The following is a 17,377-nucleotide window of genomic DNA, read 5'->3' on the forward strand; positions in this document are numbered from 1 at the left end:
GGACGCAATTTCAGGATATCGCTATAAAGGTGGACCAGGGGTGGCTCTAGAATGTGTTTGTAGGATAAGGGTACCAAATTAAAGGTATTAATGAGGGTTCTAAAAGAGAGTGGCCCCTAGTTGTATATGTGAAGGCGTTTTCGAGATATCCACCGAAATGTGGATCAGGGTGACCCCGAACATCATTTGTCGGGTATCGCTAATTTATTTATATATGTAATACCACTAACAGTATTCATGCTAAAATTCCAAGGGCTTTTGATTTCGCCCTGCAGAACTTTTTCATTTTCTTCTACTTGATATGGAAGGTGTCACACCCATTTTACAAAGTTTTTTCTAAAGTTACATTTTGCGCCAATAAACCAATCCAATTACCATGTTTCATCTCTTTTTTCATATTTGGTACAGAATTATGGCATTTTTTCATTTTTCGTAATTTTCGATATCGCAGAAGATAAAGTCAGTTCATATGAGTACGTGAACTAAGTTAAGTTAACATATATCGATTTTTGCTCAAGTTATCGTGTTAACGGCCGAGCAGAAGGACAGACAGTCGACTGTGTATAAAAACTGGGCGTGGCTTCAACCGATTTCGCCCATTTTCACAGAAAACAGTTATCGTCATATAATCTATGCACACACCAAATTTGGATTGGTAAATTTTAGTTCAACTTATGGCCTTAAAAGTATTTCAGACGAATTAAATGAAAAAGGGCGGAGCCACGCCCATTTTGAAATTTTCTTTTATGTTTGTATTTGGTTGCACCATATCATTACTGGAGTTGAATGTTGGCATAATTTACTTATATACTGTAAAGATTTAAATTTTTTTGTTAAAATTTGACTTAAAAAAAAATTTTTTTAAAAGTGGGCGTGTTCGTGTTCCGATTTTGCTAATTTTTATTTAGCGCACATACAGTAATAGGAGCAACGTGCCTGCCAAACTTCATCATGATATCTTCAACAACTGCCAAATTACAGCTTGCAGAACTTTTAAATTACCTTCTTTTAAAATTTTACTAATTTTCTATTCTGCGTCATAAGTTCAACACACCTAGCAAGTGTCATCGCTTTGTCCGTCTTTGGTAATGAATTATCGCACTTTTTGTGTTTTTCGAAATTTTCGATATCGAAAAAGTGGGCGTGGTTGTAGTCCGATTTCGATCATATTCGATAGCGATCCGAGATGAGCACCTACGTACCAAATTTCATTAAGATACCTCAAAATTTACTCAAGTTATCGTGTTTAGAGACGGACGGACGGACATTGCTAAATGAATTTCTTTTTTCACCCAGATCATTTTGATATGTAGATGTCTATATCTATCTCGATTAGTTAATGCCGTTACGGATCACCGTTATGCGAACAAAGTTAATATACTCTGTGAGCTCTGCTCAGCTGAGTATAAAAATTAAAAGTAGTCGGATTAGGTTAATCTGCTCATGCTTTCTATGCATTTTGATGCGCTGAATCCGAATAAGCTATAAGAATTGGCCCAAGCTGGTACTGTTATGGCCTTAACCTCAAAAGACGTAAAAAAATCACTGCATATTGATTTTCAAATAACGTTGGGGCCTGCTAGGCCAATTCAATTGGCGTATTGGGATTCGGAGCATCACAGTACTTGGGAAAACATCCGCGCCTTTGACTTATCGAAAGAACATATGTATTTATGTAAATGAATAAAGTTACTTATTCAATTCAATTTCATATACACTAATGGGTTTTTATTTAAGATAGTATTGCAAACATAGAACTAGTTCTTATTCTCATCAAAATCAGAATCTTCTGAAATGTTGTATTCGGGAAAAGCATTGCCCTCAAGATTTTTATAAAAAGAATGATATTATTTTGGTGTAACCAATTTTTCACACAACTTTTCCAAGTATTCTAGTTTTGATTCGGGAAGAGGCAACGGCTTCATATAAACCGGTTTGCTCTCATTTAAACAACTATTATTTTTGGGATATTAATCTACTAAAAATTCTTCATCGGTGTAATTTTTTTGAAGAATACCAGGCACGTATACCCGACAAATTTAAAAAATTGTTTAACCATATCAACGAATGTGTCTTACAATATGCCACATTCATTTTTCTTGCTCAACTTTGTGTGATTTAATTGTACATTCGTGAAAATGGTATTCCAAATTATTGAGGTTTCCATGTACGTGGGAAGCTCTAGACTTAAGTAGAACCTAGAGAATCTAAAAGGTAATCCAAAGAGCCCTCTAACACAAAATCAGAAAAATTGCACATTCATGCTTCTGGCTAGTGGGCGACGATATGTTCACCGGCTTCGGTGCTACTCTAAGCAAAATAACGATTTTTGTTGTTATCCTGGCTACTGAGCCTTTTTTGCTTATGTCCTTTCTGCAATTTTGTTGTTGTTAGATAATGTTGATAGTGCACGTATTTATGTGCCTGTAGAGCTATCGGGCATTCAAATTGCTTTGCTTCACATACAGACTCTCCATAACTAAGTGCAGAAAATCAATCAACGTTTCACACAAGTGTGTGCGTTTGTTTGAGTGTGTGTGTACATAAATGGCAGCAGCTGTAAATCGAACAATCAGCTTAAACAAATCAAGCAAGATAATAATAAAAACAATAAGTTTCAAGGGCTTTGCTGGAATAATATGGGACTTTGTTGTTTTTGTATAGATAAAGATACCCACCAAGGGTTGTTGCGGAGTGTAATCGATGCTGGTGGTCCTTTTACGGTTATAGGTTCAGTACTTTCTGGTTACAAGCACCATTAAGGTACTAGTCTGACCATCCCGAGAACCCAAGTAGCAAAGAATATATTTCGTTAAAATTGATAACGAATCTTCAAGCTATTTTACACAAACAGAGTTCTAAAACAAAGCTGCAATGCACAAAGAAGAAGGCAATTGTGACATAAAAAGAAAAAAAAATTAAACTTAAATAATCTAAAGGGAGATTATACTAAATGAAGCTAACGCTAAAACTTCCGGGTTTCACCAAAAATAAGATGAACTAAGCTCCGAAGTAGTCCCTGACTGTGACACAAGTAGATTGCAACAACCCTGATAGACGGATGTCTGCCGAAATGTGGGAGCTGAATAGTACCACGATCGAAGTGAAGCATAGTGAAACGAATAAAGCGCTACCAGCTTTCGAAACAGCTGGATAGTACGATGAGATTAAACTAATGACCAATAAAACGACTGAAGAATAGCTGCGAAGAGTATCTCGACTCATGGATAGGGGACATCAATTTATATTTCCAAATAATAAGGAATCGGAGAATTTATTGCGCCCACAACTGAGGAGAATGTCCTGGGGTGCTGGCAGTATTTATATGCGTCTTAGAAAATATAGTCGCAAGGATATTAACTCCATTACGCTCAAAGCAGGGGAGGAAAAAAGGACTACGAGACCCTGTGAGTAGCAGTAAATCACGAGAGTGTAGAAGCAGCGGTGGAAGTGTTGAAATTGGACAACCAGCTTAAAGGTGCTGTCAATCTTAAAAATAGCCACAATATGCCAAAATTAGGGGAGGTAAGAAGGGACCTCGTGAACCTGGAAGTAGCGTCGAATGTTCGTAAAATGCAACAAGTAGGGGAAGGAGCTGCTGCGAGTTTAATTCAGTGATTTTTACGCAAAGAAAGAAAGCAGGGAAAGAGCTGCAGTCATGGCAAGAAAACACATATACTCGTTTATACTATCAAACTAAAGCGCTGAAGAGCTAGCGGTGGTTCCAATAAAGTAGAAAAAGAACCATTCCTTATTCTAATATCCTACTACATGGCTCATAATGCGGATACTCTAATAGAGGAGCTCAAAAGACTGGTGGATCAAGAGGTGTAGAGAACGACTTTGTCATAGGCGCGAATGTGAATGCGCATTAGAGCGTTAGAGTCTTTTTTTTTTTTGCTAGGTACTACAGGGTAGTCTATAGGTGGCTTATAGGGCGGCCACCGTGTTGTGATGGTAGCGTGCTCCGCCTACCACACCGTATGGCATGGGTTCGCACCCCGGGCAAAGCAATATCAAAATTTTAGAAATAAGGTTTTTCAATTAGAAGAAAATTTTTCTAAGCGGGATCGCACCTCGGCAGTGTTTGGCAAGCGCTCCGAGTGTATTTCTGCCATGAAAAGCTCTCAGTGAAAACTCATCTGCCTTGCAGATGCCGTTCGGAGTCGGCATAAAACATGTAGGTCCCGTCCGGCCAATTTTTAGGGAAAATCAAGAGGAGCACGACGCAAATTGGAAGAGAAGCTCGGCCTTAGATTCGGAGGTTATCGCGCCTTGCATTTATTTTATTTTTTTATTCCAACAAATGTTGGGCCAACGTCAAGTTGTGATTGTTATCACATCGTTCTCAAATCATACTTATATCAATTTCTTCAACCCCCTCAAGAAGGCTAGGTAGAGAAAAACATTTGAAAAATTTACGAAAGCGGTCTGTTAAAAATTCTAAAAACATGTACAAGAAGACTGGGGTAACCTAAAGAGGTTATCACCATAGAGGAGTTTGAGGAATGCACCAACTTCTTACCAAAGGCGCTGTCAAGCCCATTAAACAGAGCTTGTCTTCTGTTTTGCCTTGGTTATAGTTATAAAATTCATAGAAGTATTTAGTTTAATTGACGAAATTTGGAAAAATAATTTCCACTGCTATTTTCTGCTGCCATATATACACACAATTACATAAAATTATATTTGGTGTGTACAAGTAGATGTAAGGAACTTAAATATCAATTCACTAAATATAAAGCTGGGTTGATTTGCATGGACGAAAGTTAACCCATATCGCGCCATCGATTTTTCGATAGGTTTTGGGCTCAGGAAAAAAAGTTCCACTAAGCATACCCAAAAAAGTTATTTTCGAGCCTGCAAAATTTAAGTTTTTTGACTTTTTTTTCTTTGATTTTTAAGGTTTTTTTTCATAACCTACTTAAAAAATTTTCATTTGATTTTACAATTTTTATGTATTCCCTGCCCGACTCAAAATTGTCCGCTTAAAACTTCGCCGATAACAGTTAAAAAAAAAAAAAATTTTGGGTTTTGAGAAGTGTTTTGATGAAAAAATTTATTCGTATGCTTGTCCCTCCTCCAACTACAAAATATTTTGATGTCACTTCTACCAGACTGTATGCAATATTTGTTCCAAATATGAGCAAAATCGGGCATCATAGGTCGCTTTCTATTCATGTATCTATGTCTTATGTGTTCCAAATATGGGCAAAATCAGACCACAAATATGATTTTTGTGAATATCTCGATCCTTCCGCCACCTAGCGGCGATTTTTTTTGATAGGTCGCTTTCAATTCTTGTATGTATTAAGTGTTCCAAATATGAGCCAAATCGATCGGCAAATACGATTTTTGTGAATATCTCGATCCATGCGCCACCTAACGGCGCTTTTTTTCTTATTATTGCATTGTCATCGGGTTCTGAACTATATTCCAAGTTTCATGTTTGTAGCTTATCGGGAAGTTACTTAAATTTCAATTACAAGATTCGTTCACAACGGCCGTGCAGCCGTGCATGCGGCCATGCGGCCTGTCAACTCAAGCTAAATAAAACCATTTAAAAACGTTGGCATTAACAGTTTTTAAAAAAAATTTTTTTTCTTTTTTGGTCTTTGGGACTTGTTTTGGTCGAAATCGATTTTTTTCATTTTCAAGGCTACAAATCATTTTTTATGTATATGTTTCCGTTAGACCCACCAATAAGTATACCAAAATGACCAGGGGATGAGCTAAGTTGATTTAGCCATGTCCGTCTGTCCGTCCGTCCGTCCGTTTGTCCGTTTGTTTGAACGCAAACTAGTCCCCCAATTTTTGAGATATCTTCATGAAATTTGGTAAGCAGGCATATTTTGATGGGGGATTTGACATTTGTCGGAATCGATCGGATCGGACAACTATAGCATATACCTCCCATACAATCGATTGTTCACTAAGCGGGTTCTTGCTATTTCTGCCCCATTTCTGCCTCATTTTAACAGCTAGCAACATCAAATTTTACCACAAGCTTACGTATTGGGCATAGATGGTTGTCTGAAAAAATCGTCAAGATCGGACATATTTATAATATATATCCCATACAACCGACTGTTCAGGTAAGAGGATTTTCGTTATTTTTTTCGAAATCGATTTTTATTATAAATGCCTGCTCACCAAATTTCATTAAGATATCTCAAAAATTGAGGGACTAGTTTTCGTTCAAACAAACGGGCAGACGGACAGAGGGACGGACGGACGGACGGACAGACGCACATGGTTAATCAACTAAGCTCGTCCCCTGATCATTTTGGTATACTTATTGGTGGGTCCAAGGGAAACATATACATAAAAAATGATTTAGAGCATTGAAAATGAAAATAAAACGATTTCGACCAAAACAAGTTCCAAAAACCAAAAAAAAAATTTTTTTTTAATCTGTTAATGCCAACGTTTTTATAGCATAATTCTAAGTGGGATAGGAACTTTGAGACAAATTCATTTTCATCGGCAACACTTGTGCACCTTTCTGAAGAAACCCTTTAAAAAAAATGGTGAAAAAATAAATTATTTTATCAAAACATTCCTCAAAACCCAAAAAATATATATATTTTTTTTTCAAAAAACTGTTATTGCCAAAGTGTTTAGCGGATAAATTTGAGTCGGACAGGGTATACATGAAAATCTTAAAATCAAATGAAAATTGTTTAAGTAGGTCATGAAAAAAAACCTTAAAAATCAAAGAAAAAAAGTCAAAAAACTCAAAATTTTGCAGGCTCGAAAATAACTTTTTTGGGTATGCTTAGTGGAACTTTTTTTTCCTGAGCTCAAAACCTATCGAAAAATCGATGGCGCAATATAGGTTAATAAATCGACCCTGCTTACTAAATATCCCATCACCACTAAATAACATTTGAGCACACTCATACGTGCTGTAGCACAAATCATATATACGTACACATTCCAGTATATATAGACAACCACGCATTGGCATTACAAGTTTAATTATAATTAGGCTAAAATCAATCATTTCTTTTATAATATTTTGTATAGCCGGTGGATATAGAAAATAAGGCTAATGTAATAATAATACTTCAAATATGCATTTTCCGCTGTATGTATGTCTGCGTGAGATTTATTAATGTTTAGGATATTTTTTTATGAGTGGCTGCCAGACCTCAAAGTTATCTATTATGCAAAAAATATTACATAGTCTCTAAATTTTCGGATGCTGCCAAAGACGCATGATGACTTTTGTTTTACAGAACTTTAGGTTGGGTTGAGCTGGCTGGTCGGTGAGGACCTTACATAGACTGAGTGGGTCTATAGTGTTAACATAAGTTGGTTTACCGATCAACCTGAGAACCCCTATCAAAAACAAGGCCTAAATTATAAAATAACTCCATCCACTTGGAAAATCACAGAAGCTTTCTTAGACCTATGCAACTTGCTGTTTCTAGATATAATAGCTGTACCACTCCCAATAGCGTGAGACTTAACCTTGCAAGCGCAACGAATAAGCACGAAAAGTACTCGATCGTTTCCTCCTCGCACCCGCCATTCCTGCATCTAAGCCTATCTTAAAAGCATGTGACGCCAGCAGTCAGTCCCAGTGAGAATACTTGTCATAACCCTACAGTTTTCTCTTTTTAATTATAAAAGTAACTGTTACCTTAGATTAACGGTTGTAAAACCCACACATGATAATCGACGCTTTACAGCACCGCGCGTGGTTTTCCACCTTTCCCGCTTGGTTAATATGTGCAACACTCGCCTTCCCTTAATCTCGCCCCATCTGATTGGAACTTTTACAAAACAAGCTTTGAGCTTTGCGAACTTTTTAGCTATGTAGCTCATTTATTTTTTCATACCCATCTATTCCCGTATGGTGTGAAACCCAATAAATATTTGCTTCTACCCCGATTATTTCCAGAGACTGCTTATACGCTAAAACGATTTTAAGTATTGTGCTATGCAAGATTATTGTCTTATTTGCTGCTTGGCTGTCAATAAACGGCTTTAGTGATGGCCACTACTTCTGTCTGAAAAACAATGCAGTGATATGATAGTTTCAAAGATCTGTTTGTGTCTGGATTAGCATTGTATATCTCATAACCTACAACTGTACACGTTTATGGCTTCAGCTGAAATTTGGGCACAATTTCGCCAACGATCTACTTCTGTTGTAGCTCTAAGGGGCCTTTCGAAGCGCAGGCATGGAATAAGGTAGTCTGTTCGTCCACTAATATGGCCGTATGGTATGTGTTCAAGCTGGCCAGCGGCATTGAGTCTCATAGCAATTGTTAACTCTATGTTCTTCGCCACCAGGTCAACAGGTGGAATGTACAAAATGATATACAGTGCAGCGGTTGGAGTTATTTTCAGGACTATTTTTATGCTAAACATCGATAACCTGAATACCCGCAAAAGCCCCACTAGTTTTTTGGGGTACCTTTTTTGTGTGGCCTTTCACCAAACAAGGACACAATAGTAAAGAATATGCTTAACAATCGCTATAAATAAGTAAAACAGAGAAATAAACCCCGTATACACCACCACAACCTTTTACATACGTACAGTGCCGTCGGGGCGTTATTCACCCTTTTCTCCACTTCCTCCTACAGGGTTACACCTCCTCGGGATGTTCTTCAATGTGCTTAAGACCCTCCATGATTGCCGGTTTAGCGACATTGTTGAAAGCACCGCAAAGTCTAAGAAGATTCCTGGGGCATACTCCTTATATTTCAAAACTTTATTTAAGTTTATAACTACGTTATACAGTGCCGTGTATACTGACTTGCATTTGGTATACGCATTTATGTTTCATGTAGTGTTTTTTATGCACATCTATATATGGCTGATCTCCCACTCCTTTGGTAGGAAAAGGACACGTGCCTTTATCTAAGAGTTGCGATTGTGATTCAGTCTAATGCGCTCGCCGAAGATTTGTCTAACCATTCCATTTGTAGCATGGCAGTGAATACATCATCTGGAGCTAGCCATTGTAACTTAGCAAAAGTCTTCACCGCTCATTCGAACTTGGTATCAGTCATCAATCGCGACGATAGAAATATAAGTTTTGTCTGCTGGCTCTTCTGCATCGTCTTTAGATGAGAAATATGCGTCGAGAAACGCTTCAAGGGTCTCTTTACTAAAACGTTACCTTCAGATAGCACTTTCCAAAACCGCGCTCTTTCGCTGGAGCAGTCGATGTCCGCACAGAAAGTTTTCCGTCATGGGGCTCTCTTCTCTGTGGATTTCACGCTTATAGATCCTTAAGAGATCCATATACTCGTCCTTTTCTTTGACTGGGAAATAAAAGTTTTCACATATCCTAATGGAATCGTTTTTTAGAAAATATAAATTCGGAAAAAACAAGAATTCAAAAAGTGTTATTCAAAAGTAAAAAAATATTACAAAAAATTTCCTATAAAAATTGTTTAATCAAAAATATATGTAACCCTTTTTTTTTAGTTTGAGAAAAAGTGGCAACTGCGTTTTTGTATCTGACAAGTCAAAATTCTCCTTTAAATTAAAAAAAAAAAAAAAAGTACAAAAAAAATCGAAACACAAGAATTCAAAAAATGTTATTAAAAAGTTAAAAAAACAGAATATTATAAAAACTTTCTTTTAGAAAAATGTTCAATCAAAAATATTTGTAATTATTAATTTTTTAATTTGTGAAAAAGTGGTAATTGCTTTTCTGTGTCTGACAAATAAAAAAGGTTTTTTCTAAATTTTTCTTGATAAAAAAAAAAGTTCGAAATAGTCGAAAAAATGTTCATAATTGAGCTCTCGATGACTCAAAAATAGAAGTTTTTACATTATTTAACTTAATCGTTTTTTCGAATAATAAAATTCTGAAAATCTAACAATTCCAAAAATGGTTTTTAAAAGTTAACAAAATTCGAGAAAATACACATAATAATTTTTTGTTCCTCATAATCTAATTTAGTTTTTTTTTCTTTTTTGAGATCTGGCCAAACTACAAAAATTTTACAGAAATTAATTTAAAGTATTTAAAATTTTTTATTTGTTTTTTTTGTTTTTTGTAATTTTTTTAATAAGAACTTTTAGAGTAATTTTTTTTTGAAGAATAATTGTTTTTAATTTATCTCCAATGTCCATATATGTAATACAGCTACAAAAGGCTAGGTACATTTCCAAACATCAGAGTGCCGATATATTGCTGTTTAAACGTTTTTGTTTTTGTATTCAATAATCGAATGTACCTAAATTAAAGTTTTTTCTTGTCACACTTATGCTGCTACAATAACAAAAATTTTAAAGGCTGTCTCGTTTTGATTTCGAATTCAAAATACATTGCGAGCATTTTCTAATAGCAATATATGAGTGTTACATAGATGACAATTTAAAAAAAAAAATTAATTATTCCTGATCTGAATTTTACAAATCAGAATTTTGTTTATATCTTCGAATTTTCAGAAAGCATACCTTTAAAATTTCGAAATCATTTTAGTATGTTTGTAGCTTTAAATGCATGTATGTAAGCGCTTAAACACCAAGTATTACAAAATATGTTACGTATACACACCTGTACCCATATTTTAAGTTTGGACGGATATGTTTGTTTGAAATCGAATTTTTTCGAAATTTTTTCTTTGGTTTCCTGTGCAAATTTTAGTCACAGAATTCGAATTTGGAAATACACACAGTATTCTCTAGAATACTCGCTCCGTAATTTAAAACACTTTCAATTATACATCAAGTAAATTTAGAAAGCAACTGTTTTCCATTATATCATGTTTAAGGTATGTCTAAAGCACATACCCATTTACATATTGACGTAAATCATATTCGAAAAGCAGCTTAAGTATGCAACTAACATATTTAACAATTTTTGTTGTTATATCGGCCTACTGATTTTAAGATCGCGGGTTCGAATCGAGCTCAAGGCCTAACAATAATTTTTTATAGAAGAAAGAAAAAATTTTAGACAACTGCCAAAGCTCGTTGTATAGATCCATTTCGGGAACTGCTAAATTCCTTCATCGGCAACGTTTAGGCTCCGCTGCTATAACCATTCAGCCACCACAGCGGTTTTTTGTTTGTCTTCATTAATCCTACTTCTATTCTGGTCCGATGAAGGAATTTAGCAGTTCCCGAAATGGATCTATACAAAGAGCTTTGGCAGTTGTCTAAAATTTTTTCTTTCTTCTATTCTAATTTAAAAATTTTTTCAATTAAGAAAAAATTTATCATAACAATAATAATGATAAAAAATTATTGTTAGGCTTTGAGCTCGATTCGAACCCGCGATCTAACATATTTAAAAAATATACATATTTACATTACCATAAATCTTATCTTGAGTGTTTTCCCATTTCCTTTTCTGTAGCGAGCTAACCATTGTAGATAAAGTTAGAGAAAATATGTTACACTGAAAGAAACAGACTGGTAAAATCAACCGAAATACGGGTCAATTCAACCGAAGTTTCTGTCAATTTATATTGATCGCAAGTTGAATCAACTGCGCACAAATCGTTTATTCGTAAATGGCGATTTTAGTAGTCAAATGAACAAAAAAAGTTGTAAATAAATGTAAGGCGCGATAGCCTCCGAAGAGATTTTAGGCCGAGCTTCTCTTCCAATTTCCGTCGTAGTCCTCTTGATTTTCCCTACAAATTGGCCGGACGGGACCTACATGTTTTATGCCGACTCTGAACGGCGTCTGCAAGGCAGACGAGTTTTCACTGAGAGCTTTTCATGGCAGAAGTACACTCGGAGCGCTTGCCAAACACTGCCGAGGGGCGACCCCGCTTAGAAAAGTTTTCTTCTAATTGAAAAACCTTATTTCTAAAAGCTTGATGTTGCTTTGCACGGGGTGCGAACCCAGGGCATACGGTGCGGCAGGCGAAGCACGCTACCATCACCCCACGGTGGCACTTACTAACCGAACGTCAATTGGGCTACATCAAATATGCTGGCGCACATTAAACATTATACACTTTATTATTTTTTTTTTATTAAACGCACTTTCACCAAATTTTATATTTTATAATTTACTTAATTTATAGTTTTGAACTTCGCTTTGCAAATAGAAATGATGATAGTAGTCACAAAACTGATTCTCAATTCTTTCAGTTGCAGCTCAGCTCATTCTCAATTTTTTCTCTCGCATGTAGTTGCCACACTTGATTGTTTCGAACAAACTTATAGTATAAATGTTTAACGTAACATTTTAGAAAGAGAACTTGTAAGTTATAGAAAAGTAAAGAATCAAATCGCAGAAAGGTAATTCACCACTGAAATAACTTTACATGTAATTCGGCAAATTAAATTTTCGTAACACTTTAAGTTGAAGCGATTCCAAAACAACTCAAACTTTTATGTTGTCGGAAACACCAACATTAAAAAAGATTGTTTTTTATTATCTTATCAAATTCGTTCGCGTGAGTGAAAATTCGTAAACACTTGAACAAAATGTTACTAACTTTGGAATAATCCTGTTCGTTCAAACAAAACTTTTGCAACAAGAGGGCGCAATTTTGCATTTCGCTTGGACGAGAAGTTGCAAAATTGTATCCGATAGATAGGTGTCCCAGTATCTCATAATTTTTGCATAGTAAATTCAAAAAAGGTTTTTTTTTGTATTCATAACTGAAAAACTAGTTTTTTGTAGTTTTCCTATTTTGCGGGCTTTTTCGATTTGATGGTTTTCTTATTTTGGTGGTTTTTTTAACAAATGGCACCATCGTCATAAGTACAAAGTAGAGAGCGCAGTGAGCTTAAAATTCTCTTTGAAATTTGCTCATGTATTGACAGTTGATCGCCGTGGAAATGACCTGTAAGATCAATTGTGTTAACAGAAAAATCATTTAGATTGGCCAGGAATCTATCAATTTTACAGAATTTTGTTAACTTAAGAGCGACAATTTCTGCTCTGTTGAAATGACTAAACTAATTTGTTCGTTTGACAAAGAACTCGATCGAATTAACCATAATTCGATAAATTTCACCGAATCTCCGTTAAGTCAAGAACAACAGAACCGATTTGTTGATTTTACTAGCACCATTTCTTTCAGTGTATGATTCTGAGTAAGCTGCATGATTACACTTAAAAACAATTTCTCGTATTTATTAGTTGCACAACAGCAGAAGAAATCTTACTTAAATTATGTTTATAGAAAACAGTAGAAATAAACATTGATTAAAACCAGACAAGCATAAATATGTTTAACCACACGCATACAAGAACACTTGTTGCCCACAGTTCAAGGAAAAACCAAACTTCTTGTGAGAACTTACATAGCTGCTTCCATTTTGCTGACAAAAATAAAGAATATGAAAGAAATTTATACGCAAAAACTAAGCTGAAGAAAAAGTAGGAAAAAATAAATTTAAGTAAATCTAAGTTTTATCTTGCACCACAGAAATGTATTGTCACAAGTTCTCTTGTACTCATTAAGGTGAGCAAAAAAAAAAATTTAAAAAAAGTATTTTTAAATAGAAACAAGTAAGGAAGGCTAAGTTGGGGTGTAACCGAACATTACATACTCAGCTGCCAAATTACAGCCTGCAAAACTTTTAAATTACCTTCTTTTAAAAGTGGGAGGTGCCACGTCCATTGCTAAACATTTTATTAATTTTCATTCTGCGTCAAAAGGTCAACCCTCCGACCAAGTTTTATCGCTTTATCCGGCTTTGGTAATGCATTATCCCACTTTTCGGACGGACGGACGGACATGGATAAATGAATTTCTATATCTATCTCGATTCGTTTATGCCGTTACGGAGTACCGTTATGCTAACAAAATTAATATACTCTGTGGGCTCTGCTCCGCTGAGTGTAATAATGTTGCGAATACCATATGTTTTTAATTTACAACACTTCTCTTATTCAAAAGCCTTTAAGGTGAGTACCTGTTAATGGAAGACTCAACCTCACCTTGTCAAACATGGATCTAATTGCATGATCACTGACCCAACTATCGGCTACTTGTTGCCAACCTTAACACTTCGTAGCCGAATCATTGGGTATTTCAATCACAAGATCTTATTTTGGTATGATATAGAGCCTACCGAAACTCCCATCATTTAAATGATAATGGCATCCGGCTGCAAGGCAAACTAACTACACCTTGAATTCCATTACTATTCTATTCCAAGCAGGAATAACAACTAGCTTCGTTAAGTACACTAACTGATCACATTTACTCAATATTAGATTTCATTGGTCAGCATGACCTAACACAATTTCAAGCATTTCAAAAAGAAGAGTGAGCACAAAAAAATCTTACAATTATCAATAATTATCCACAAATGATAGGCACCTGCTTTATCTTCACTTTTATCAACAAGTAACGCTAGGTATCAACATTTTCTTTAACCTTCTGGAAAAGAGTCTTTATGCTTAGGTTACAATAAGTAAAGAGGCAGTTTACCCTTGTTGGCGGACCAAGTGTAAGCTATATTACAACCTTCAACTTCAAAGAAGACTGCAGTTCTCCGAAGATAACGAATATTGACTACGTTTTAAGCATTAAAAGCATAGCTCAACTATATGCTTGGCTCATGTCTAGAGCAGCGACATACCCTTGTTGAGACTGTCAAAATCTACGTGTTGGTTTTAGGCGAATGGAATGGAATGAAAACATAAAACTTAGCAGTTTTTGTGTGTTTTATGAAAATTGTATCAGTGTGTTGGTCGTATTTTGAGTTTCCCCATCTCCTTTTGGCAATTCCTACTCCAGTGAAACGAAAAAAGTAAAGTGAGAGATGATGAGATGAGTCAGCCATATAGTTAAGCCATGACAAAAAGCTAAAAAAAGTTTACAGACCCTGGGACATATATTCACTTTACTAAAAGGAACAAAACTATTTTTTTTTATCCACCCTATTTCTCTTTATTGAATTGTGCATGTTGGAAGCCAAGCTGCAGGTAAATTTACCTCGTACATAATTTGGACACTTCTTTCAGCATCTGTAACTGCGTAACAACAGCTGTATAACTGTTGTGAAACTGGCGCTCGAGCAGATGAAATTGACTTATTTATCCAAATATATTGTAACGAATTTACTGCAGTTCCTCTTATTTCAAATTCTCTGCTAACGTTCGTATCGCTGAACTGTTGAATAAATAACTCCACTTTTCAATAATGCAAAATGGCCTTTATTAAAGTACTTCACAATAACGTATTTCACAATAACACTACTATTGCTGGCCAGGTGGCTTCTTAAATCAAACTGATTCTCGCGCCTCTACTGTTGCTGCCTTTTATAGTGTTTGGTTTCCTCGTTGACATTTCTAGGCGGTTCTGTTCTAGAATCTACTAGCTGGTTATCTGCTATAAGTTTCTCAGGTATACACGTCACTGATTACCATCGGCTTAGAGATGACAGTACCCCTTAGTGTTGCTAATATTCGTTACAATATGTACAGCTTACACCCCTTAATTGGGTTTTCTAAAAAAATTCCCTAGTTGAAATCGGTTACTGTGCCCAACTGCGTAACAACATCAGCAGAACTAGAATAAAACTGGAGCCCGAGCATAACGTAATTGGCTGATTTATCTTAGCATACGTACACCTCATACCCTGTTATTGAGTTTCCTTAGAAGAATCCACTCCTTCTTTTGATTTTAATATTAACGCTTGGAAACTAATTTCAAAGTTTGGAACACGGAAGGTTGGTGTAACCTGCGGCTGTTCTTAGAAGTTAGCCGACACTTCAAGGCAATTTATGTTTGGTTTGTCTGAGTGAAGCGAAATAACCGACAACAAAAATAACTAGCTCGTTCATACTTTCTCATTGCGAGAGGAAAATTACTTTAAAGTTATTTACTTTCATAAGTGCAAAAATTGCATACTTATGACCCCTGAGCATTATCTACGTAGTGAGGTAATAGAGCAAACAATTGTTTGATCTAGCCTTACCTATGAGGTGCAGATATCTCTGCGGAAGCAATATCATGAGCTCCAACACAATTTAACTCGATCTAAAAAATCGCAAGCATGTTCTTAGCCTTATCCACACAGAGCCGTCAAAAAGGTTTTTAAAGTTGCCCCTGGTGAACCCTGTTATCACTATATTTCACGGTCTGTATACCCTTTCTTCTGTTTGAGGTTAAACTCTTTATTCAGAATTATTCGATGCGACCTCACTTGGTACCAACCATCTTTTCAATTGTAATGTGGAACCGACACAATCAGTAATATAATCCATGTGATTTAAGCCTTTTCAAACTGCAAGCTTCCTTGTACTTCTGTTAGAGCATTTTGATAACAGTTTGTAAGTAGTCGAATCAATGGAGTGAAGCACTGTTAACACAAGAACAACAAACTCAAAATTAAACCTGCTTCAGTGCACGCAGTGGAGATCAGAACTTGGATCACAAATTTTTTCTCGCATACCTCAAGTGTCTTCCCATTTTCTCTCGACACCGTCTTTTGTTCCTTACCAAACTCAAAATGACTATGATTTGATCTTAAATATCTAAGGACCTTCTAGACCTCAAACCACATCTCGTTATCTCGCTGCTTTGATTAAAACATACAAGCATTTTTTTCTACGTTTAACTTTTTCTCCCCATCACAAGAGTTTGTTGAACTGTCACAACCATTTTTTTTTTTCTTTTGACTTTTTGAGGTCGAACGAAATATTTATTTACTGTTTTCGTTTTAACTTTAATTTTCTCTGCTTGTTAAAACTAATTCAACTTCATGTCAACAGCCGCACGTGCCATTCATTTCTGATGGTGAAAGCATCAATCATTGCCACTGTTACAGAAAACGATTAAATTTTCCACTTAAAAAATATTTCATCTTTCTTTCAACATACCTACAACTGTTCCATGTCAGAGTTAAATCTTTTACTTACTTTTGTTAACATAATTCTGATGTGTTCAAACCTATGATTTTCCATGCGACGCTGTAGTTGTATGACAAGTTGTATTTATTATACTCAGTTCAGCAGAGCTCACAGAGTATATTAAGTTTGATTGGATAACGGTTGTTTGTACATATATAAAGGAATCGAGATAGATATAGGTTTCCATATATCAAAATAATCAGGATCGAAAAAAAATTTGATTGAGCCATGTCCGTCCGTCCGTCCGTCCGTTAACACGATAACTTGAGTAAATTTTTAGGTATCTTGATGAAATTTCGTATGTAGGTTCCTGAGCACTCATCTCAGATCGCTATTTAAAATGAACGATATCGGACTATAACCACGCCCACTTTTTCGATATCGAAAATTTCGAAAAACCGAAGAAGTGCGCTAATTCATTACAAAAGACAGATAAAGCGACAAAACTTGGTAATTGAGTTGAACTTATGACGCAGAATTGAAAATTAGTAAAATTTTGGACAATGGGCGTGGCACCGCCCACTTTTAAAAGAAGGTAATTTAAAAATTTTGCAAGCTGTAATTTGGCAG

At 35.6% G+C, this 17,377-nt stretch overlaps 1 protein-coding gene across 5 annotated transcripts in view; it reads right to left on the bottom strand.

Moving 5' to 3' along the window:
- Positions 1-17,377, bottom strand: part of LOC137246264 (UNC93-like protein) — a 109,691-nt gene that overhangs the window by 24,360 nt on the left and 67,954 nt on the right. Inside the window, exon 1 of one of the 5 annotated variants that reach the window (XM_067777370.1) lies at positions 11,293-11,333. The exons of the other annotated variants lie outside the window; for them this stretch is intronic. The gene's annotated coding sequence lies outside the window, so the exon portion shown is untranslated. Of the gene's footprint in view, positions 1-11,292; positions 11,334-17,377 lie in introns of those variants that run through there. 5 annotated transcript variants of the gene reach the window in all.

Source organism: Eurosta solidaginis, chromosome 3 (genome assembly GCF_040869045.1).
Source record: "Eurosta solidaginis isolate ZX-2024a chromosome 3, ASM4086904v1, whole genome shotgun sequence".
Classification (NCBI taxonomy): Eukaryota; Metazoa; Arthropoda; class Insecta; order Diptera; family Tephritidae; genus Eurosta; species Eurosta solidaginis.